This window comes from Astyanax mexicanus, chromosome 2 (assembly GCF_023375975.1).
Source record: "Astyanax mexicanus isolate ESR-SI-001 chromosome 2, AstMex3_surface, whole genome shotgun sequence".
NCBI classification, from domain to species: Eukaryota; Metazoa; Chordata; class Actinopteri; order Characiformes; family Acestrorhamphidae; genus Astyanax; species Astyanax mexicanus.
Window position 1 is genome coordinate 51522451 of NC_064409.1, and position 22619 is coordinate 51545069.

Sequence of the window (22619 nt, forward strand, 5' to 3'; positions counted from 1 at the left end):
ACTAGCACTCAGCGCAGTTAGCGGTTAATGCTAATGCTGCTCCAGCAGTGCTAGCCGAGGTTAGCAGCAGGCTACAGGCCGATAATACTCACCTCTGAACGTCAAAAGAGCTAGCGCTTAACGCAGTTAGCAGGCACATAAATAAAGTGCATTAAAATATGCATTAATTAGAATGACATGACTGGCTAAAATATGTGTGGTGTTTATTCTAGTGGTGTACGATATGGATTGAAAACACTATGTTTATTGGGAAAACTTATAGCATGACAGTGACAAAAATTCTGTATGTTTAATTAATCTTCATGTAAACAAAAACATGTGAACACCATGGAAAATATCAAGGTCAGTAAAAGTTATTGCAGATATTTCCACATATTTATGCAAAGCTGTTCAAATATCGTGGCAGAACATAAGTATAGAAATATAGCCATTATGTGTCAGAATTACAACAATTTAAAAAATCAATCTGTCGGCTGCAAAACCACGAATAGCAACTATACTGTGTAATAGAGATATTTCTGAGGCCATGAGTGTTCAGAATCTGTCAGGAATGATCAGCAGCACTATTTTTGTAGTGGGTTTCATTCAGCAGTACAGTAGGCTGTGACAAAGCGCGCCCTGTAGTGCTCCTGAGAGCTCCGTGCCAGTCACCACAAAGCCTGGGGAATATGAAGCACCCCATTATTCTGGTTTTAGGCAGTATATTTCTCCTGTAGGCCTCTTAGTGCCTGCTGAAAGGACCCCACTCTATCGAGTCTAGAGGAGATGTCTGCAGTTGACAAGCCCTCAGGGAAAGTGTCTCGCACGAGGACAAAGCACAAGAGACAATTACAGAATTATAGGAGTTTGTGGGCGGTAAGTGGCGGCCCTGGGGTGTCCAGAAACAATGCAGAGATACGCAGAGCACAACAGACAACATGAAAGCTTATTAATCTGTCTGTTAAACAGTGCATGATGCAGGTCATCAGAAAAATGTATTTTTTCCATGTGCATTTATAGTTGTGTATTGTTAAGATCCTGGTGATATGATTGTTATCACGATACATATATTCATTTTGAGATATATTGCTCTACTGTAATTTTAGCAAATTCGAGAAAATCTGTCAGAGCATAAAAATACACCATCATATCTATACAATCTGAGTAAATGACCGTTCACTTTTTATCCAATCAGAACAAAGGAATCACACTTCTACTCAGTGATAAAACTCTTGCATCCAGACTGCAATTGAAGAAACAGAAGGACCAGTGAGTTTTTTGGCTTTCTTGGTCATGTGACATCGAGTTCAGTAGCTCCTCCATTTCCACTCGATGTTGTGTTTACGTGGATTTCCGTCGAAACGTGCACCCAGTGTAATAATGGCGCGTGGCAGTGGACAAATATCTACTTTATTAAACGCGAGGAGATGAAACTCAGAAATGTGCGTCCGGACGGGACTAAAATTACTGGAGGACCACGGTAACAGTAGGTAATTCTGCCTGTAATTTTCTTAGAGGACGTCTGAGAAAAACACACATAGTCGTTCCGGATGGGAATAAAGTCACAGAGGACCCCCCCCAAAAAAAAGAGAAAATTACCCCAGCACCCCCTGAGAAAATAATCCCAATAGGGCTTATGTCTGTGTTATTGAGAATCGAAACACTGTGGCAAAACGTAATGATACATATGTATATTTTCTTACACCCCAATTTACAATTTGGGGTGATTGTGTCTATGTAATTTGGTTGATTGTGTCTGTGTAACCTACGCACTACATGTTGTTAATATGCCGAATGGAGTTGTCATATGGAATAGCATAACCCAAAACTGATGGACTGGGGGTTTACTGCCTGACCTTGTTTGCTAATTAGGCGTCAGACCTATTTTTCCACTTGAGATAAAGATCATGTCTTGAATCACCAGAAGGCTCTTCACTTATTCAGAATGTAAATTCTACTCTTCTAGTTTTTACATTTACACAAATATAATAGGTGTTCAATTCATACAGCCTGACATAAGAATTAAAAAAATGGAGGACATTTTTTTACGAAAGTACACAGGCAGTTCACAAGAGCCTGACTTAAAATACTGATGTCACAATATAAATGACAATAATAAATTAAGGAGCCAAATAAAAATGTGTTTATTTAATTACCATGAGATAGCAAGAACTACGAAAATTCTGCGGAAACAAAATCTAGCTGATTGCTGATTACATGTTTACAGCAAATATTTAAACTTTGTTCCACTCTAATAGTGCACACTGATGCATGTATAAAACATGGATGCTGTAGTTTTGTTTCCTTCTTTTCTATATAAATAAAGGTAAATTATTCACCAGGTTGGCAAATTTGTAATTTAAGTCTGTACAGTAGAGAAAAGTGTCAGAGTTGGACAGTGTCAGTTACTTGTTCAACTGCTTTAGACAAAACACAGATGTTTAGGTTTTTGCCGTTTCTGATTGAACCTCATATCTGTTGAATGTGTAAGACTAACACAGCTTGCAGAGAAAAGAGAAGATAGATTTATAAAACCACTAACCAGATACCTATCATTTGGCTGTATTACTCAGCTCATACAGTAAGTGGCTATTAGTACAGCAACACAGCGGAGTTAACTCAAAAACTCCACTATCTACACAAAAACAGCAAATGATGCACATCACATCCAACCATGACCAAATGTACAGCAGCAGCAGTCAGAAGAATGAAGCAGTTAGGTTTAGAATATGAGATTTTTCCACTGTGCGGAAATGTACAGTTCTCTAAGCTGGTGGTCAAAGTTTTTAATGTGCATTATATTTTAAGAGACGATGAACGAAACATTCAGAAGCCCTACATGATCCGGCATTACCAAGTTTGCTTGGTAAGGTTAATGTAGCGTTCAGCCCTTGATTGGTATTGATAATCAGCTGATAAAAATGAATGACGATAGGTACTGGCCCCCAAAACACTGATCAATTTCCAGTTTATGTACATTTGATGACAGGCTAAAGAATAGAAAAGTGACGGACAAGGTAGAGTAATGTTAGACACTCCACCAGTGTTACATAGTGCAGTTACCAGCATGCCAGTAAAAACAAAAAAACATGCTCCCTACTATACTATATACTACACTATACAGTATATAGTCAGTGTATTAGCAAATGATTTCAAAGCTGTTTTCATGTTTTTTGGTCCCCTTTTCCAGCTTATACACTCTGCAACTAGAACTGATAGAGGGTCCATACTTTTACATTAGTCACATACTTTGAGAGTTTTGAGTTTTAAGAGTCGATATAAAGAGGTGTTTAAATGAACACATTCTTCCTCACACATTTAAAGCCTCTTATGCTGTGAGTGAAATGTCTCTCAGTGTTTCTGTCCATATTGAACATGTGGGTTTTGTTCACATAGCATGAAAATTGCTCCATATAATGTGCCTTCTAGCCTGAGTGCCTCGTAAGACTCAGAGGTGAGCCACACTGAGCTGTGAGTATTTTCCCAAGCTCGTTTTCCTGTGTTAATTTTGTGTCAAGTGAAATTATGCTCGGGATGAAACTATGAAATGTTATGGCTTTGTTGGCTGTATCTGTTGTGGGAATGCTGAATGTTAAATATGTAAATGGTCATGCTTTGTGGTGGACGGTCATGGTTGGCTGTTGTTGTTTTAAAGCTCGCTCACACACACATTTCCAAACGTGTTATTTAATATTTATAATGTCATATTTTAAAAATACTTTCTGTCTACTGCCACATACACTCATTCCTTTACTCCTTTATTATTTCCCATTTGATTGATTCATTTTATATTATATACGAGAGACTTAATTATTATTATTATTTTTTTTGTCTGAACGGAAACAGAACAAAAAAAAAATAAGATTAGGCTGAAGACTGAATACCAAACGCAGTTATTTCTTTGCATGAATTAAATATCCTAAATTACAAAACTATTTTTTTAATAATTGTTGAACACTGAATATTTTTATCTTCCTATCAGAACATAGGAAGTTTAACACAGTAAAAACATTTATTTAGCCAAACATCAAAAAAGCCTTTTTTTTTTTGCCATTTTTAAACAAACTATGATTGCAGAATATTTAGAGCATTCTTAATTTATATCCTCATCTATGAACACTTACTCTATAAATAGGGCTGGATGATATTGCCAGAATTAGTATCACAATATATGTCTTATTTAAGATATTATTTATTATTATTTTGCCAATTCAATGAGCCCTATAATGGACATCAGTCACTGACAGATGCAGTAAATAATGTATATCAAAATATCGGAAATGTATTTAAAATGCATCACATTTTCTATCACAATATATACAATAGACAATTTGGGGACCCCTGATAATTAACAAGATTTTCCTTAATAAATCATTGGTTTTTCGGATCAGCAATTTCAGTTAAAAATATCATATAGCAGACGAACACAGTGATATTTGAAAAGTGAAATTAAGTTTACAGGATTTACAGAAAATGTGCAATAATTCTTTAAACAAAATTAGGCAAGCGCATAAATTTGGGCACCCCAACAGAAAAATCACATTAACATTTAGTAGATCCTCCTTTTACAGAAATAGCAGCCTCTAAATGCTTCCTGTTGCTTCCAATGAGAGTCTGGCTTCTGGAGAAAATACTTCTTTGAAGGTATTTTGAATCATTCTTCTTTACTAAACATCTCCAGTTCAGTCAGGTTTGATGGTTTCTGAGCATGAACAGCCTACTTTAAATCACACCACAGATTTTCAATAGTATTCAGGTCTGGGGACTGAGATGATAATTCCAGAACGTTATACTTGTTCCTCTGCATGAACGCCTTCGAATTTAGGAGATTTTGAGCAGTGTTTATGGTTGTTGTTTTGTGGAAATATCCACAGTACCTCTGAAATATCATTTTGAGACAGTGAGAGAAAGTCAGGACTATGAAATTTGAACGTGATTTCTCGAGATTCTCTGATGTGTTAAAGCGCACTGCAAATTCTGACACACATCCGTCAGCCTGAATAATGACCTACATCTGCAGCCTCCTTATCAAAGCGAATTACAATTCAGACTTATCAGAGCGGTCAGAAAGCAGAAGCAGTGGCTGTAAAAGCAGCTAATGGTTCATTGTTGGAGGAATATGGGCCATGCCACATGAGGAGACAGCTGTGTCTGTAGATTAGTCTGAGACAGGGTGGTTTGTGACACAAGGTCGATAGCGCCAGAGTGGATGTGAAGCTCTTGCTAGTAAGATTGTCAGGTCTGAATCTGACAAAAAAGAGGTACTCTTCAGATCAAAAGAAATATTCATATGGAAGAAAGACAAAAATATCAGTAGCTTGAAAACACTATTGTACTAAAATGAATCATGACAAACATGACTAGCAAACGTTTAAAAAAAGGGGCTGAGATTAGCTTTGAGTTAATAGAACATTATAATGTGCAAATTTGTTTCATATGTTGTACTTTAGTATCGTAATAATTTGAAATTGTACACTCTAATATTGCGTAATTTTTTCAAGCACTTTTTCACTGTATTGTAATAAAACAAATCTGGGTATCGATTTAGATGGGGTATTTTGTCCAAAATGTTCATACTTACGAAAAATGTTAAGATAAAGAGTTTAGTGTCAACATAATATCTTTCTGATGTCTTTCTTGTTTACTGAAACTTTTTTTTATAATTTTATTTAAAATGTTTCCCATTTTCTTACCAATTTTACCCAACCCACTCATTAGGACTCCTACTATCACTAGTGATGCCCCAACACACTAGGAGGGTGAAGACTAGCACATGCTTCCTCCGATACATGTGAAGTCAGTCACTGCTTCTTTTCGAGCTGCTGCTGATGTAGTATTGCATAGTAGCATCACAGAATGCTTGTAGGAAAGCACAGCAATTCGGTTCCGGTACATCAGCTCACAGACGCCCTGTGCTGCAGACATCACCCTGTAGTAATGTGGGGAGAGAGCGCCATCTACCCACCCGGAGGGAGCAGGGCCAATTTTGCTCACTTTGAGCGCCGGCAGCTTAATGGCAGAGCTGTGGTTCGAACCTGTGACCTCCCGCTCATAGTGGCAGTGCTTTAGGCCACTGGACCACTCGACGTCCCGTTTACTGAAACTTTTGGATGCTTAGATACTAGTCTGTTATATTTTCCTCCCTGTTTCACTTCAGGGATTTACCTGAGTTTAAATTTGAGCATGACACCTGTGCTGATCCATTCCTGCCGCACTTTATTGCTGTACAGAAAGTATGTTTGCTTAAACTACCTGGACTTAACATTACCTAACATTACATTACCTAACATTAACACTGAGCAGGTGCCCAGCACCTACTCACAATCATAATTCATAACCTGCTCCCTGTACAGCTTGAACTGTTCAGCTGGATAACAGCTAGTTTTGTAAAGAGGCAGCAAAGTCAGTAAACCTATACAAAGCATAGGACTGGATGCTGAATGCCTAATTTTATTACATTTATTCAAGTAGTTCAAAAAGTGGAAACCTGATTGAAAACCTGCAAAAACTGCAAAAAAAAAAAACATGTTTGGAGTTCAGACTTCTGCCTTTGTCCAAATGTTTAATTTAGATCTGGTTAGGACCAAATGTTTAATGCATCTTGGAAAAAGCTTTTTAATTCTTCATTTTCCTATTTATTTAACTACCTTTATTATACCTTTTATATAAATTGTTAATTGTCTTTCTCTTTTTTATGACCATCGCCCACTGCACGTCACTATCCGGAGCCTGCGGTTGTTAGCTGGTGGCTTAGGCTCTGTTTCAGGTTGATAATGCGCTCTGCACTCAGTACCCCCTCAAACTGGCACTCCACTGGCATACCAACTCTCCCTTCAGATTAGTACAGAGTGTTTCCATATGCAGGCGTTCACTTCCAGATCGTTTTAGCGAATCACAGAAGGGCAGAAGCCGAGACCACCGAATTATTGCTGGCAGTACACTGACTCCAACTAGTCAAGCGTCACTGCAGTCAGTTCCAAGCTAAAACTGCACTGGAATCTGGCAGATCTGTAGAACCCACATTCGGAAGTTTCATTCGGAAGTGCACGCGAGCTGTTTCTACTGGTATGAGAAGATATATACATGAGCACTCGCTCTAAAGCAGTGAACTGCAGCTCCATGATTACCTCTGTAATGTGGTGATCAATAGGCAGTGGCTACGATCAGCAGGGCCAGTCGGATGTGTCTGCACTGCATTAATGATGCATGTTGGGCTGGCCACAGCGCAAGAGAGAAAACAGCCCACAGCGCCGATTGGACACACTCGCTGGCCAGTTGGATGCTGGGATTGTTGTTCCTCGTCTTTTATGTGTGTGCCAAGCAAGAAGCGTTGCTGGGGTGAGGTGAAAGAGTGCAGATGAAAGCTGACCTGTGTCTGTTTCTTCTCGGGTGTATTTCATTCATTTCATTTTGATGTGTTTTGAATGATGTTTGTTTCGTTCCTGCAGTCACTCTTGTAAGGTCACACCTTAGAGCCTCTCTGATTGGCTGGGCAGTGAGGGAGGGGGAGAGAGGCTTATTTATTTACATCTGTGTATGGAGGAGTGTGATTGATCCAGTTCTGTTGGAGATGGACTGGATTTCACTGGGTGTCTCATGGCTGAGGTAGGATTTGGAATTCTCTCCACCTATCAGGTTGGAAGAACATTTTTTTTCTGTGTGTGTGTGTGTGTGTGTGTGTGTGGTGTGGTGGTAAAGGTTGGGGGTTTGGATCTGTGTGCTTGGGTGTGTGTATGTGTGTCTGACAGTGTGCACTCAGGTGGCACTTCTGCAATGGAGCCTGAGGCTTCTGGGACCGGCATTATCGATAACACACTTGGATGAACACAGCCTAGTGAGATTGTGTGTGTGTGTATGTGTGAGAAAATTGTTGAGTGTTGAGGATTGGCTGTGCATGAATATTGGCTTGTTTTGTGTGTGTGTTTGTATAACTGTAAGGTAAGGTTAGGTTCAAAGTTAATATAAGAAAAAAAAACTAATATTACATATGTACACTTGCATATTGTTGCTGTCATGCAAAAATCTTGCATCACAAAATCTTAACTTTCAATGGAAATCACTTCGTGCTGGACGGTTTGACCAAAAATTTATATCACTACATTTTTCAGGATTCTGATGGTGTCACGGTTTATCACATACCTGTCAAGTCTCCCGTTTTGGCCGGGAAACTACCGTATTTTACTCCTCTTTCCCGCCGTACTCCCGTATTAGTATTTTCCCGTAAATTTCCCGTATTATACTAAATAAAAAAATATATAGGCCACAGGCGACAATGCACTGACCGCTGTGTGTCTCTTAACCAATCGTGGTGCCGGTTCAAGGAGAAAGTCCCGCCTTTCAGGAGAAACAGCCAATCAGCTAGCTGGTTTTGCGGAGCGCAGTTTAGTGTGCGGGAAGCCCCGCCCCTCCCCTCGCTGTGAGTTCAGGCAGCTAGTCGGAGCAGCTGTCGTTAAAACTAATCTGGATATACGGAGATTTTTCTAAAAGAAAGGTAATTAACCATGTAAACTGTGATGAGATTGTTTCTGATTAAAAAGGCTGGTTAAAAAGACTCTTCTCTGAATCAAAACATAAATTAAACCCACTGTGTGTTTAATAAAATACAGCTTGTGACTCAGTTAGCTTAACTTTAGAATTAGCTAGATAGATATTCAGGGTTTGAGAAAAATCTACATATATATATATATATATATATATATATATATATATATAATGCCCTGCCCTGATGTGCCTGATCAGCCAATAACTATCATTTCCAAACTCTATTAGTTCAGGGCTAGTTTTAGGGTTTGTTAGAATTTGTTTAAATCTCAAGTATTGTGGTGTAATGTATTATAATGTAATGTAATGTATTATTTAGAAGGGGTAGAAGAGATGGTTGAGCTGGAGAGAGAGAAAATGTGAAGAGGGCTGAAATTAACGGAACTGATCAGGAGTGGACTGAACGATAGAAAGAAGTATTAATGAAAGATTACTAATTGTGTAGGCCCCTTAGGACTATTATTTACTTATGGAATATATCTGATCCATGTCCTTTTTGTAAATTTGTGCACCCTTCAATTTCAATTTTAAATCTATTAAATAAAATATATATATATATATATATATATATATATATATATATATATATATATTATTATTTTTTTTTTCCCCTCGTTTGGGCTGTTGGGGCGGCGGAAAAAATCCCTTGACAGGTATGGTTTATCATGGTATTTTTATTTTATTTATTTTTATTTTTTGCATGACTGGGCCTTTATAAAGGGTTGTGACTTAATGTATGGTTAGAAGTATATATATATATATATATATATATATATATATATATATATATATATATATATATATATATATATATATATATATGAAACCCTACGGCTTTAAATTAAGGTTAGGTTACTATTGCATTCCCTTAAAGAAAAAAATATATAGAAATTTTAAATAGCTCCATAAACACTAAAAATGGACCTAAAATACTCAAAGTTTAAGTATGCAAAAGAGATATTTCCCAAAAGCTCTATTTCACAAGTAAGACTAGTTTAATATTAATTTACAATATGTAATTATTGAAGCCATTATGGGCATTACATTAAAATCAGCCACAATTCCTTCTTTCTCCAGTTAACAGATAAAATAAATTCAGTGTGCATTAAAATATTGTTCAAGCTACAGTACTAATATATTTAAACAGGGCTATAGTTACTGCTCTTGAGGTTTATTTACACCTCATATTCTGAGTTTTGTGGAGTTTTATCACTTGTGCTAAATAAATGATTCTGTATTCAGGGCTGATTATGGGCTCATCTGGGGGACGAGAGGATTGTGGGTCCACAACGAGAGTTGTGGATTGATTGCGCATTTTTGTCTATCTTCTGAGTGAATATTTGCTGTTGCTGCTGTTTTTCTTTTTTATTTGGATAAAAACACTCATACAGGGAGAAACAGCAGCAGGAGCTCCTCAGATAAAGTGCTGTTCTTATGTTTCTCCAGGCAGGAGGGAGCGTTTGACTCCACAAAGCTGAGCTGCAGTCACTCCAGTGTATTAGCTTGTTATGCGAATTGGCTAGCTGCTATAATAGATAAACAATACTTTTGTCATTTTAAGACTGACGATATAAAAGCACAATAGTGCAGCTACATTTTGCAGCTTGAAATGGAAAAAACATCCCTTTTTGTGTTCTGACAAATATGTAAAAAGACAGCATAATTTATACTGAACATTTGATACATTTAAATACATTTAAAGTCATAAAGCAGTGTTTCTTTTCATGTTATGATAGCATGGTTTAATTAGCAGCAGCCCCACACTCCAACCATCCTAGTCCATGCTGTGTGTCAGAGTGCTGCTATGTACAACACAGGGAATGTGGGAGAGAGCTTAGAGGAGCTGAAAAATGGCAGGTTTAAGTTCATTATTATGCTCTACGCACACAAATTAAAAGTAAAGTGTGGAGCATTAATTACTATTATGGGTAAGAGTTTATTATCTCTTCAAAAACTGTTTGTTTTTAGTAACATTAGCTGAGCTAATTTAGCCCTAGCATGCAAGTTGCAGTGCTGAGATGCATATATGAGCTAATCTGTGGGTAAGGCTATGATTAGAATAGCACTACTGGAATGAATTTTTTAGAACTAAAATTGCAGTACTGAGGCAAATGTATTGTTAGAATAGCACTGCTGAGGTAAAGAAAAACAGAACATTTATTCAGTTTAAGAAAAACAACGCACATACCTTACAGTGATGACATAATTCACACTGGACATGTATGACACCACATCCTGACCTGGTATTGTACACAAACAGGTCTTTGTGTTTACAGAGGTTGCTTTATTCTACATGTGTACATTATTCTCTCACTGGACTCGTCTGAGCAGCGCGTGTAAATACTGTACGCCACTATGCTAAACATGCCTTTTCCCCTCTGAAATACCACAGCTTCGCTCTGCAGCTTCTCACACTGACCTTTTTTTCTACAGGCTCTGCGTGCATATGTGATGTAGGTCTTGCATTAGATATGAACGAGGGTTAAGAATCACAGCGGCTCAGGCTGTTCAAGAAAAAGGTAACACCAGTCTGCACTTACAGCGGCATGCAGGATTTTGGGCATCCTGATCACAATTCCTTTTACTGTGATTAGCTACTGTAGTATTGGGAGCCATGGGTCCACCCCAGGGCAAGAAACGCTCTGCCCCAGGAACAGATAGGGTGGACCAAACTTGCTTGCTAACTGCCTGACCATTCCCAGAGGAACATGCAAAAGATGAAACATTTCTTTTATTTTTATGCAAGATTACTTTTCAAAACAACAAAAAAAGAATAAGGCCTTCATACAGGGATAGCACTTACTAACACCCCCTTTGGCAAGTATCACAGCTTGTACACTCTTGCAGCCAGCTAAGAGTCTGTAAATTCTTGTTTTATAGGAGTTTTTTTACACACTCTGTCTCTTTAAAATTGCTTTTAGTCTTCTTTTTTGAGGCCTAACCACAGATATTTGATGATGATATTGAGTAGGGCTGCACATATCAGAATATCATCTCAGCATTGCCATCGCAATGTGTGCATGTGCTAGTCATATCCCCGGATGTGCAGTGCTAGGGACAATGTCAAATTATACCAAACTTTTTTGCTGTTTGATACAAAATCCAAAAAATCCAATATAATCTATAATTTTTCATTACATATTTGATGCAGATTATATATGCCCAATATAATTTATTTGGAGTGCATTATTAATATCTTGAAACATATAGATTTACTGACTTCAGTGAATTCTGAAAAAGCTGGAGAAAATTCTAGTATTTTTTTTAAATATTGCAATATAAATTAAAGAACAAAAACATTGGACTTGGACCTGGACTTGGATCCCCCCCAAAAAACCTTTGCATACAGAACTATATATATATATATATATATATATATATATATATATATATATATATATATATATATATATATATACCAGACTAATATATACTTACCAGACATGTATAAACTTTAGAGTAGTCAGAGGTGAAATGAGGTTTGATGGGAACATCCCATCCAGGAGAAAAAACAAAACAAAACAGTGCCCGCCCACACTAAAAACTAATTGGCTGACTCACAGAGTCTTTGCAAAGAACATGCCAATCAGATCCTTCTCTGTTTTGCATGTGCTTCATGAAGAAGCACACGAGGGGAGCATCTTTCTCTCCCTCTCCTTCTCTTTTACTCATGCGTTTGGGGGGGGGGAAAGTCTGTGTCGCCTGCGTTCACGTTTGTGAGCATGTGCTAGATTCCCGGAGATCTCATCTGCGGGCATCAGGAAGCCGTTATTGATAAGTGGTAGACTCCCGCAACTTCCGTGAGACTTGAGACGTCTGTAAGCGCCTCCATCCTGTGGACATCTTAAATGCACATGAATGAATGAGCTGTTGTGGCCTGTATTACAAAGCAGAAATAGCAGGTCAAACATTTGATATTTATGTAATACCGTAAATACTGTTAAACTGTTATAATACCGTGGTTTACGGTATGACCGTCATACCACCCAAACCCAAACCTGACACAAATACTGATTGTGTTTTGTTTTTGGGACCATAGTAAAGATATCTGAGAGCACAAATATTCTTGGGGTGCCCAAATATTTGCATTGTGCTTCTAAATTGTTTTACACAAAAATTCTATAAATCCAATATGATTTGCTCATGTCGGGCTTAAAATGTTGAAAAATATGTTTGTAATCTTTAACTTAATGTAGTTTGGACCAAGGACTCTTAAACATTTGCATGCTAGAGTACATGCTTATCCTTCCATTTCAATATTCCCACAAAGACCAAAGGTCTGTTCCAGTAATGATTACAGTTATTATAATACTTTATGTTTATTCATAAGGGGACAGGTCTGTAGAGCACGGTGTTTCTCAAAGACCTGAACTGGGAGTGGTGGGTTGCTTTTGTGGGCTGTTGTTTTCATTCCGGCATTCTAGTATTTTTATGACTTTGCGGAAACGTAGACTTCCTCTAGAGCCGCTAATCCGATTAAAGCGTACTCTTGTGTCGTTGCCCCAGACCGAGCAGTTAATAACATGTTGATGGGGTGTTTTGTTTTCCTGTAAATAAACGGAACAGCGCTCTGAGGCAGCCTCTGCTTCAACTCCCCTTCCTGCCGACTGAACCGAGCGGTTAAAATAAACTACGCCTCCATCAGTAATTCTAAAACCAAGATTACCACAGCAGCCTTAGCTGGACTAATGGAAGGCAGTTTCATGGGCTGTCAGTACTACAGTGAGTATTGCCTGCTTTGGTTAAGATTTGTGTTTTTGTCTGTGCTGTGGGTCATTTGGGGTCAGTCTGGTCAGTGGGGTGACCAAATGCTTTTAAAAAAAGCTCTAAACCAATAAAGACAATGAAATAAGAGCAATTAAGTTCCATTTATTAGATTTAAGCTGATAGTGGTAATTGATCTTAAATGTGTGACTGGCTTCCTGCACAGCTTTTTTGCTTTCCTGCTCAGGCTCACCTGATTCAAAGTGTTAATTGCCAGGAAGACTGTTCTGTGTTAGTTGGAATACCCCGCTTCCCACTTTTAAAGTCGAAATTACAAGGGCACATCAGCTAATGTAACGTTAATAAGCTGCACTGTTAGAGTAGACACCATGATAAAGAACATTGTTCTATATCAAATAAAATACACAAAGATTGCAAGGTAAAATAATGTGCACAAGCCACCATTAACTGGTTACAATAATTTTGTCTTCTTCTCTGCCATCTTGAAAGGTTGAAAGTCACCTCAATTGGTGTACATGTGCAACAAATATCTCAGGAACCTGCTTTTACCTTTATTGTGATATCACATGAACACAGCATTAACAATATTAAAGCAGGATTTTTTTCCTGGATTTTTACTGGACCCTTGGTCTGTATATTCGAAAAATACAAAAATAGCACAAGTAAAGGGTGTTGCAAACGAGTTCACAAAATTTGGTCTTTCTAAAGAGATGGTTGGGCCTGAAACATGATCCTGTTGTTTGCAGTGTGAAAGCACTTTCACACCAATTACACAAAACTGAAGCAGGACCCTTATCTGGACATTAAGGTGTGAAATCTCCCTTAAACGGAAAATCTTTTGCATTAATCCATTCACTAAACCTGCTCCTTTCTGTAAAACACCACCTAAGTCTACATAAACTTTATTACCCAATTTATTACACTGTATAAGTATTCGCTTGCCCATCCAAACCACTGAACTCAGGTTCCAATTACTTCCATGGACATGGAGGTGTACAAAAATAATCAACTAGACATGCAGACTGCTTATACAAACATGAAAGAATAAGTGAATTCCAGTGTGGTACTGTGATAGAATGCCACCTGTGCAACAAGTCCAGTTGTGAAATAGCCTCACTACTAAATATTCCACAGCCATCTTTCAGTGATATTATAACAAAGTGAAAGTGACTGGACACAAAAACAATTTGCTCCGTCAACGTAAACTGACCCAGTGTGCATGGTCACCGGATGCCGAGGTGCGTAGTGCACCAGAGCAGAGCCAATCACTACAGACCTCCAAACTTCATATGTTCTACAGATTAGCTCAAGAACAGTAGAGCACAGTAGAGAACTTCATGCAATGGATTTCCATGGCTGGGCAGCTGCATCCAAGCTTTACAATATGGCAATATAGTGTATATTCTGATCTAACTGCTTCTAGACTTCTAGACTCTTTAAAAAAGTCTATATTTTTGTTAATACTGGCCTACCTTTTCCTCGAGCTGAGGGAAGCAGTTACAAATTAAATCCTTCCTTCCTTCCCACACTGAATTGCTGAATTGCTTGAGTAAGATGGATGGAAATGAGCTGGTGAGACGCTGCAGTGTTGTGGATAGTCAGTGAACAGAACATGATTACAGCCACTGAAATCCAATAATCCTAATCAATCCCCAGCTCTGTTTATTTTCTCCTACCATTTCACTTCCAACCAGTGGCCTGGCTCTGTCTTTTTATCTCCTTTTCCATTTCTCACTCACTCTCTCTCTCTTTCTCTCTTCCTTATTTTGCCTCTCACTCTTTCTGCTCTTCCTTTTTTAGTCCCCCCAACCATCCCCTCTCTGATTACGCTATTCATCACCCTGCTGTCAGAGTAACCAAGTAAAGTCTTGCCTCTAAAAATGAGAGAAAAAAAGTCTGTAAAATACAAATGAACTGAACTGATCTATCTTTTGGGATGAATGAAGTGCTCGTCAGCTAGAAACAGAATGTGTAAAAACTGTTTGGACAGAAAAAATAAGTGCTGGAAACTGCTAATCACAGCCAATTCTAACACACTGTATTAGAGCTGCAACGATTAGTTGATATAACCGACAATGTCGATGATTTAAAATTGTTGACTACAAATTTTATTGTCGAATAACCTTTCATTTGTAACAGGCCCGCATTACACAAAGTGCTGGGGACAGAAACACAATGGGAGATGGGTAAATGGCTCACTCACCCAGTTTACACTCAACTTAGTCTATGTCTCCAGAAATACCAAAACACAACAGATTACATATTTTATCAGTAAATATCAGTACTTTCCACGTTTAAACAACATCTAGACACTTAAATGCCTTTTAAACATCCTGTTCTGCTGTTTCTATGGTTTTTAAAGATGGAGGACATGGCAGAAATAATCGTTGACTAATCAACTAACTGACTAATCGAAAAAATAATCAGCAGATTAGTCGACTACCAAAGTAATCATTAGTTGCAGCCATACACTGTATGAGGTCTGTAAACTTAAAAACTTAAGACAGTGTTTGGCACAGTTGGTATAGCAAAGTGGATAACACTGCTGCCCTCCACACAAATGACTGGGTTTCAGCTACTACACCAGTTGCATTCTTTTTTCAAATGTATAAAACAAAAGGATTATACTGTTTTAAACAGAATATGTGGTTGAAATATAAATGTGGGCTTTGCACAACCTGGCATTTATTTACTGATACTGCTTTTTCCAAAAGTTTGCCCTCGATGTGGATATCTGCACATCTGCAATAGACAGAACAAGCTAAAACACTATAACTATATCATCTTTAAAAATAAATGTCAGCCAGATTGCTGAGATGATCAACAAAATTATGGCGCTTGTGGGGAAAGCATACCCTTGATGTGAATCTGCACCAGTGCAGTAACCAGAACAAGCAGAAAAATTGCATTATTTTTGCATTATTGATTCAAATGCTACAAACACTCAAGTCTTCAACAAAAAAAAAGAGCCAGTCAGCTTGCTGGTTATGCAAGACGCAAAGGAAGGTTGACAATAATGTGGTTCTAGTGGTGAAAGCCCCCCTTGATGATGTGGAGATCAGCACAAACACAGTACAGTATCCTGATCAAGCTAAAAAAAAAATCACATTATGTGTGCATTACTAAGCTAAATGCTACACGCTCTTCACGCTTCAATAAAAAAATGCTAATAACGTTGATATATATGCCACTACTGGAGAAAGATCAACAATATTTTGGTGCTAGTGGGAAAAGCCCACTCTTGATGTGAAGATCAGCATAAGCATAAATCATGTTTTTTTTTGTGCATTACTGATCCAAATGCTACAGACTGTTTAGTCTTCAAGAAAAAAAGCCAATCAGATAAACGAGCAGAAGAATATTAAGAGTCACCTTTAATGTGAAGATCAGCACAAACATAAAGCAGGTTTTTTGTGCATTATTAAGCTACGTTTTTATCTGTGACTTAAAAGTTAATATGTTTTTACGACGTTAATTAGGGTTCAAGCACCGAAGGTGCGTAGAACCGTATTGTTTTTGCTAAGATTTTTCTTCTTCTTCTTCTTCTTCTTCTTATTATTATTATTCTTTTTCTCCTGAAAAAACAGTTGTGCAGCCTAAACCGTAAGTCATAGAGAAATGAAACTTGGTAGGTAGATGTAGGATCAGTGCATCTCGGTGGACAACAAAAATGGCACCGATTGGTCAAGTGGTGGCGCTATAAACAAGGAAATTCATTTTTCACAATTTTCTCAATAACTCAAAAACCATAAGACCTACATTCAAAATTCTTTTTTTGATGGATTCCTTGGGTCAATACCAACAACTTTCCAATTTGGACCATGCACTTCCGTCTATATAGATTTTGTGCTAATTTGCATAGTATGCATGTTTGGTATCAAAACACTCGTGAGAGCATGCGCTTCAATATTCATTAAGAAAAAGTTGAAATATGTAAACAATATGGCCGCCATATGCAAATTAGTCCTTCCGGATATATGCCCCATTCACTTCAAGAGGTAAATTTGGAGCACTGTTTCTCAGCAACCGTGCAACCTAGCAAGTTGAAACTTTGCATGCAGAATCTATCATACAGCCTCTAAAGGATGTTCAAAGGGCAACTTAATCAATCAACATGGCTGAACACCATCAGCCAATCAGCATTCAGCAGACATTTTGGCAGGCTGAATGTTGCCCAATCTGGATGATATTTGGCAGTTATGTTCAGGTGGAGACACTGTAGTGACCTGCAAAGTGCTGAAACAATCCGCCCACTGGGGGGCGCTGTTCCAAAAAAACGAGTATATGTCAATCATGCTGTACTATTTTGACATCTAATTGTTTTTGCCATATTTAGTACAGTGGCTCTGACAAATTTCTCAATACAACTATGTTTAAAAAGTGCTTTGTTCATTCATAATTGCTAATTGTTTGAAAATAGCTATATTGAAACTACTCTCTGGATATTTGGCCTATCACCTCCATTTCAGTCTTGCTGCACACTGTAGAGTCTCTAGGTAAATGTTCATTAAAACATTTGTGAAAATTTCACATACAATACTCTCCAGGCATCAAGCAATCTGTGCGTCCTTGGAATTTCTAACCTAAATTGCTGTAACTCTGCAGTATTTGCTGTAATCTCACAATGTTAAAGACCTCTGTACAATATCACTCTGATGAAGCGCCATTTAATACAGAACTAGATTAAGAATAACTTGACATTACATGTCATATCAGAACATTCACTCCTTTGTGCCTCTTCTCAACATTAATAACAGGTGAAAGACTTTTGATCATTTCTAAATGTGACAGAATGTCTCCAATTGTGTTAGACCTTCTTACACATCACCATCCTATGCTCTAGTAGGCACCATTGTGCTAGTTGGTGCTTGATGAAGCGCCATTTAATTCAGAACTAGATTTATAATAACTTCGTAATTACATGTCATATCAGAACATTCACTCCTTTGTGTTAATTCAAACTTGTTTGGTCAAACATTTCAGCTTGTTCTGCAAAGGTTCAAAGGTCAATCTGAACATCACTTTGTTAACATTCTGGTTAAAGCCACCTGATCAATACCCATGACATGTAGACACCTTTTGACTAATTCTAACTCTCGTGATGAATATCCTACAAAGTTCACTAGATTTACATGTGAATTTAAGCACTGATCAGGTTGAAAGGCCTCTGCTCAACATTAATAACAGGTGAAAAACTTGATAATTTCTAAATGTGACAGGGCATCTCCAATCATATTAGACCTTCTTACACATCACCATTCAATGCTCCAGTAGGCACCATTGTGCAAGTTGGTGCTTGAACCCGATGATTGCTGCTTGCGGCTATATTTTATTTTGTTATTTTCCCGTTCATCAGATCAGATCCTTTAGTTCAGAGCCTGGTCTTGTGTAAGTGAACTCCCTCATGGTATTAAAAGATGGCTGCCAATTGAACAGACAAACCTGTCAGGATATTGGGTCCCTTTACAAGTAATATTGTCATACCTGTCAAGTCTCCCGTTTTGGCCGGGAAACTACCGTATTTTACTACTCTTTCCCGCCGTCCTCCCGTATTAGTATTTTCCCGTAAATTTCCCGTATTATACTAAATTAAAAAATATATAGGCCACAGGCGACAATGCACTGACCGCTGTGTGTCTTTAAACCAATCGTGGTGCCGGTTCAAGGAGAAAGTCCCGCCTTTCAGGAGAAACAGCCAATCAGCTAGCTGGTTTTGCAGAGCGCAGTTTAGTGTGCGGGAAGCCCCGCCCCTCCCCTCGCTGTGAGTTCAGGCAGCTAGTCGGAGCAGCTGTCGTTAAAACTAATCTGGATATACGGAGATTTTTCTAAAAGAAAGGTAATTAACCATGTAAACTGTGATGAGATTGTTTCTGATAGCTGGTTAAAAAAAGACTCTTCTCTGAATCAAAACATAAATTAAACCCACTGTGTGTTTAATAAAATACAGCTTGTGACTCAGTTAGCTTAACTTTAGAATTAGCTAGATAGATATTCAGGGTTTGAGAAAAATCTATATATATATATATATAATGCCCTGCCCTGATGTGCCTGATCAGCCAATAACTATCATTTCCAAACTCTATTAGTTCAGGGCTAGTTTTAGGGTTTGTTAGAATTTGTTTAAATCTCAAGTATTGTGGTAATGTATTATAATGTAATGTAATGTATTATTTAGAAGGGGTAGAAGAGACGGTTGAGCTGGAGAGAGAGAAAATGTGGTCAGGAGTGGACTGAACGATAGAAAGAAGTATTAATGAAAGATTATTAATTGTGTAGGCCCCTTAGGACTATTATTTACTTATGGAATATATCTGATCCATGTCCTTTTTGTAAATTTGTGCACCCTTCAATTTCAATTTTAAATCTATTAAATAAAAAAAAATAAAAAAAATTATATATATATATATATATATATATATATATATATTTTTTTTTTTTTTTTTTTTTTTTTTTTTTGCCCCTCGTTTGGTCTGTTGGGGCGGCGGAAAAAAATCCCTTATTTTTAAGTCCAAAACTTGACAGGTATGAATATTGTTCACCCTCCTCTGCTCATGACATAACCAGCAATCTGATTAATCATTCTGGTGTAGGGCCCTTTTATATTTTATCTGGTACATATTTTTGCCAGTACATACCAGTACCTGTGCTGACTCATTGTAAAAAAATGAATAGGGAAATTGTACATGTAATACAAGACAATTATATTTTTAACACTTTGTTTACATATTTTGGAAACATGATTAAACTTTGAATTGCTGTGGATGAGAGCAGAAACATAATTGTAAAAATGAAACTAGCTAAACACAGACTGAAAAGAAATTGTAAGTCCTAGCTAACAGACCGGCTTACCATGCTAAAAATATATCATAACACTGCCTTCAGTTTGCATAGTCCATTTAGCATATACAATGACAATTTAAAATCTTTGCTCAGACCAATGCTGGATTAAACACTGATAAAGTTCCTATTACTTGCTGGACTGAGTACATATCTAAAGTAGGGTTGGGCAGAATTAACTTTTTTTCACATCATGTATACAGTATACAGTATTACTGGGGGATATTTGCTGGGTTTTTTTTTTAAACTGAAAAAATAATCAAGTACAACATTCAGTTTGTTTACAGTAAACACTGCACACACTGAAATTCCACGTTTAGACGAGACTAATAGAGTGACTTGACAGACAAAGTGCAGACCATAGCATTTTTTCCTGTGGTGTTGAGTTCTGAAGCTCATTTGCTAAGCTAGCCTCCAGTCCAGTAATCTACACAGAGTATCACACAGGTCACTACAGCTGTTTTTGACTAACTAACTGTTGATAAAAACTTGTTTCTGAGAGAGTAAAGTCCTAGTTCGCTAGCTAGATAACTAGGTAATGTTAGCTAACAGGCTAGCTGTTAACAAGCTATCCACTAACAGGCTAGTTGCCAACAGGCTAACCACTAACAAGCTAAGTGCTATCAGGCTAACCACTGACATTGTAGTTACTAACAAGCTAAGCACTCTCAGGTTATCTATGAACAGGCTAACCGCTAACAGGCTAACCGCTAACAGGCTGACCTCTTAACCACAATCTGTACAACTGTGTTTGAGCAAAATGAGGCTCAAATCACACATTATAGAAGAAAAAGCTTCAAACCTGTTGAGTGAGACTTCAGAGGCACACAGTGCAGACTCCTGTATGCAGGTTCAGTTTCTTTGCCTTTGACATAAACAGAGACCACTGCCGTTATCAGAAACTTGCAACTAAATGGAACCTGTGATTTCTCCCACCTGTTTTCAGAGAATGACCCCAATTCAGTGAGCGCACTTGAGGACACTTTGAAAATGGTTCCTTCCTTAAAGTTTTTTTTTTTTCATATTTAGTTGAGTAGTTCCTGCCATAATATGGATTAAAACATTATTCAAATAGAGCCATTCACTGTATACCAACTCTACCTCTTCACAACTACACAACTGATGCTTTCAAACACATTAAGAAGCAAGAAATTCAAGTAATTAACTCTTGAAAAGTTCAGCACAGCTGTTAACCGAAAGCCATTCCAGGTGACTACTTATTAAAGCTGACTGAGAAAATACCAGGATGTGCAAAGCTGTCATCTAACCAAGAGGTGCTACTTTTATTTTTTATTTTTTATCTAAAATATAAAACATATTCCGGTTTTGTTTAACACTTTTTGTTTACCAATTAATTCCATATGTTTTCCGTTATAGTAGGGTGACTTTAGTATAATCTACAGTACAGAACATTTTAAAATAATGAAAAACACCCACTGCTTTTAAGGTGTATATTAGTGTCATTTATTTACACCAGACCGACATCAGCTCCTTTTAGCGTCTACGATAAGGTTTTTAAAATCTTCGCTCAAAACAATGATGGAATGCTAAAGTTCTTCATTTACTGGACTAATTTAAAGCATGTGATGTCCAATGATAGTATTAAGCAAAACCGCTCCTGCTAGGAACATTTCCATTGAGCTTTTCTGGTGTAACCTTCCCCCATAACCATACCATATTTACAGCAGTCTTATTCACAGAGACAGGTTTGTGCTAAAGTGCTAATTTTTTAGTAAGGTGGTGTTAAAGTTCTATTCAGTGCTTTAGACGTATTCTAGCTTTCATTCATAATCTTTTGGCTTTCCTCTGGGGTATTCTCTCTTTCTTTCTTTGTTAGTTTAGGATGATAGGCATACATAGATATGGGTTGTAACAAGTGTGAAGGTTTGATGGATGAGGAGCCCCAAACCAATCACTCCTTCCCTCCTCCTCGTTCTTCTCCCCACCACTTCTTTTAATCCCTTCCAGGTCCAGACGTTTTATTAAAGCCTGGTGCAGAATGCTGGATGGCTTGTTGAAGAAGTGGCAGTCGTCCAGGTCCGTGCTGCATGCTGATTAATTAACCAGTGTTTAATATTCTATCCATTTATGCTTGGGTTGACATAAGTGGCTGTGCTTACTCAAGTGCTGCTGTGCATGCTTGAGCTATATTAAGCGTGTTCATGCCTCGTGCACATAGGAACTTACATACGTGAACATCATGTACACTGGGAATTTTCTTTTTTTTTCAGTTTTTAATCCGTAGAGCAATTCAAGGTTTAAATGGCATTTCCATGAACTGCAAATGTCTGAGGCCTGTAAGGCTCTAATGGTAATGTGAAGGAAGAAGGATAATAGAAGAAGCAAAGAAGAGAGAGAGAAGAATGCAGAGTGAGAGAAAGGTGTAAGAGAGTGAGAGTTAGTTATGAGATTTAATCTATACCTCAAAATAAAAGTAGAATTACATGATTTGTCTTCTGATCTCAGCAGCAGCAATGCCATGTTTGAGCTGGAAAATACGTCTAAAACCAATACGATTATGTCAACAGGATAACAGA

The 22619-nt window shown here is 37.7% G+C and overlaps 1 protein-coding gene across 2 annotated transcripts in view; it reads left to right on the forward strand.

Annotated features, from left to right (window-relative positions):
- Positions 1–22619, forward strand: part of cntn1a (contactin 1a) — a 129902-nt gene that overhangs the window by 31294 nt on the left and 75989 nt on the right. Inside the window, exon 1 of one of the 2 annotated variants that reach the window (XM_007244332.4) lies at positions 7532–7584. The exons of the other annotated variant lie outside the window; for it this stretch is intronic. The gene's annotated coding sequence lies outside the window, so the exon portion shown is untranslated. Of the gene's footprint in view, positions 1–7531; positions 7585–22619 lie in introns of those variants that run through there. 2 annotated transcript variants of the gene reach the window in all.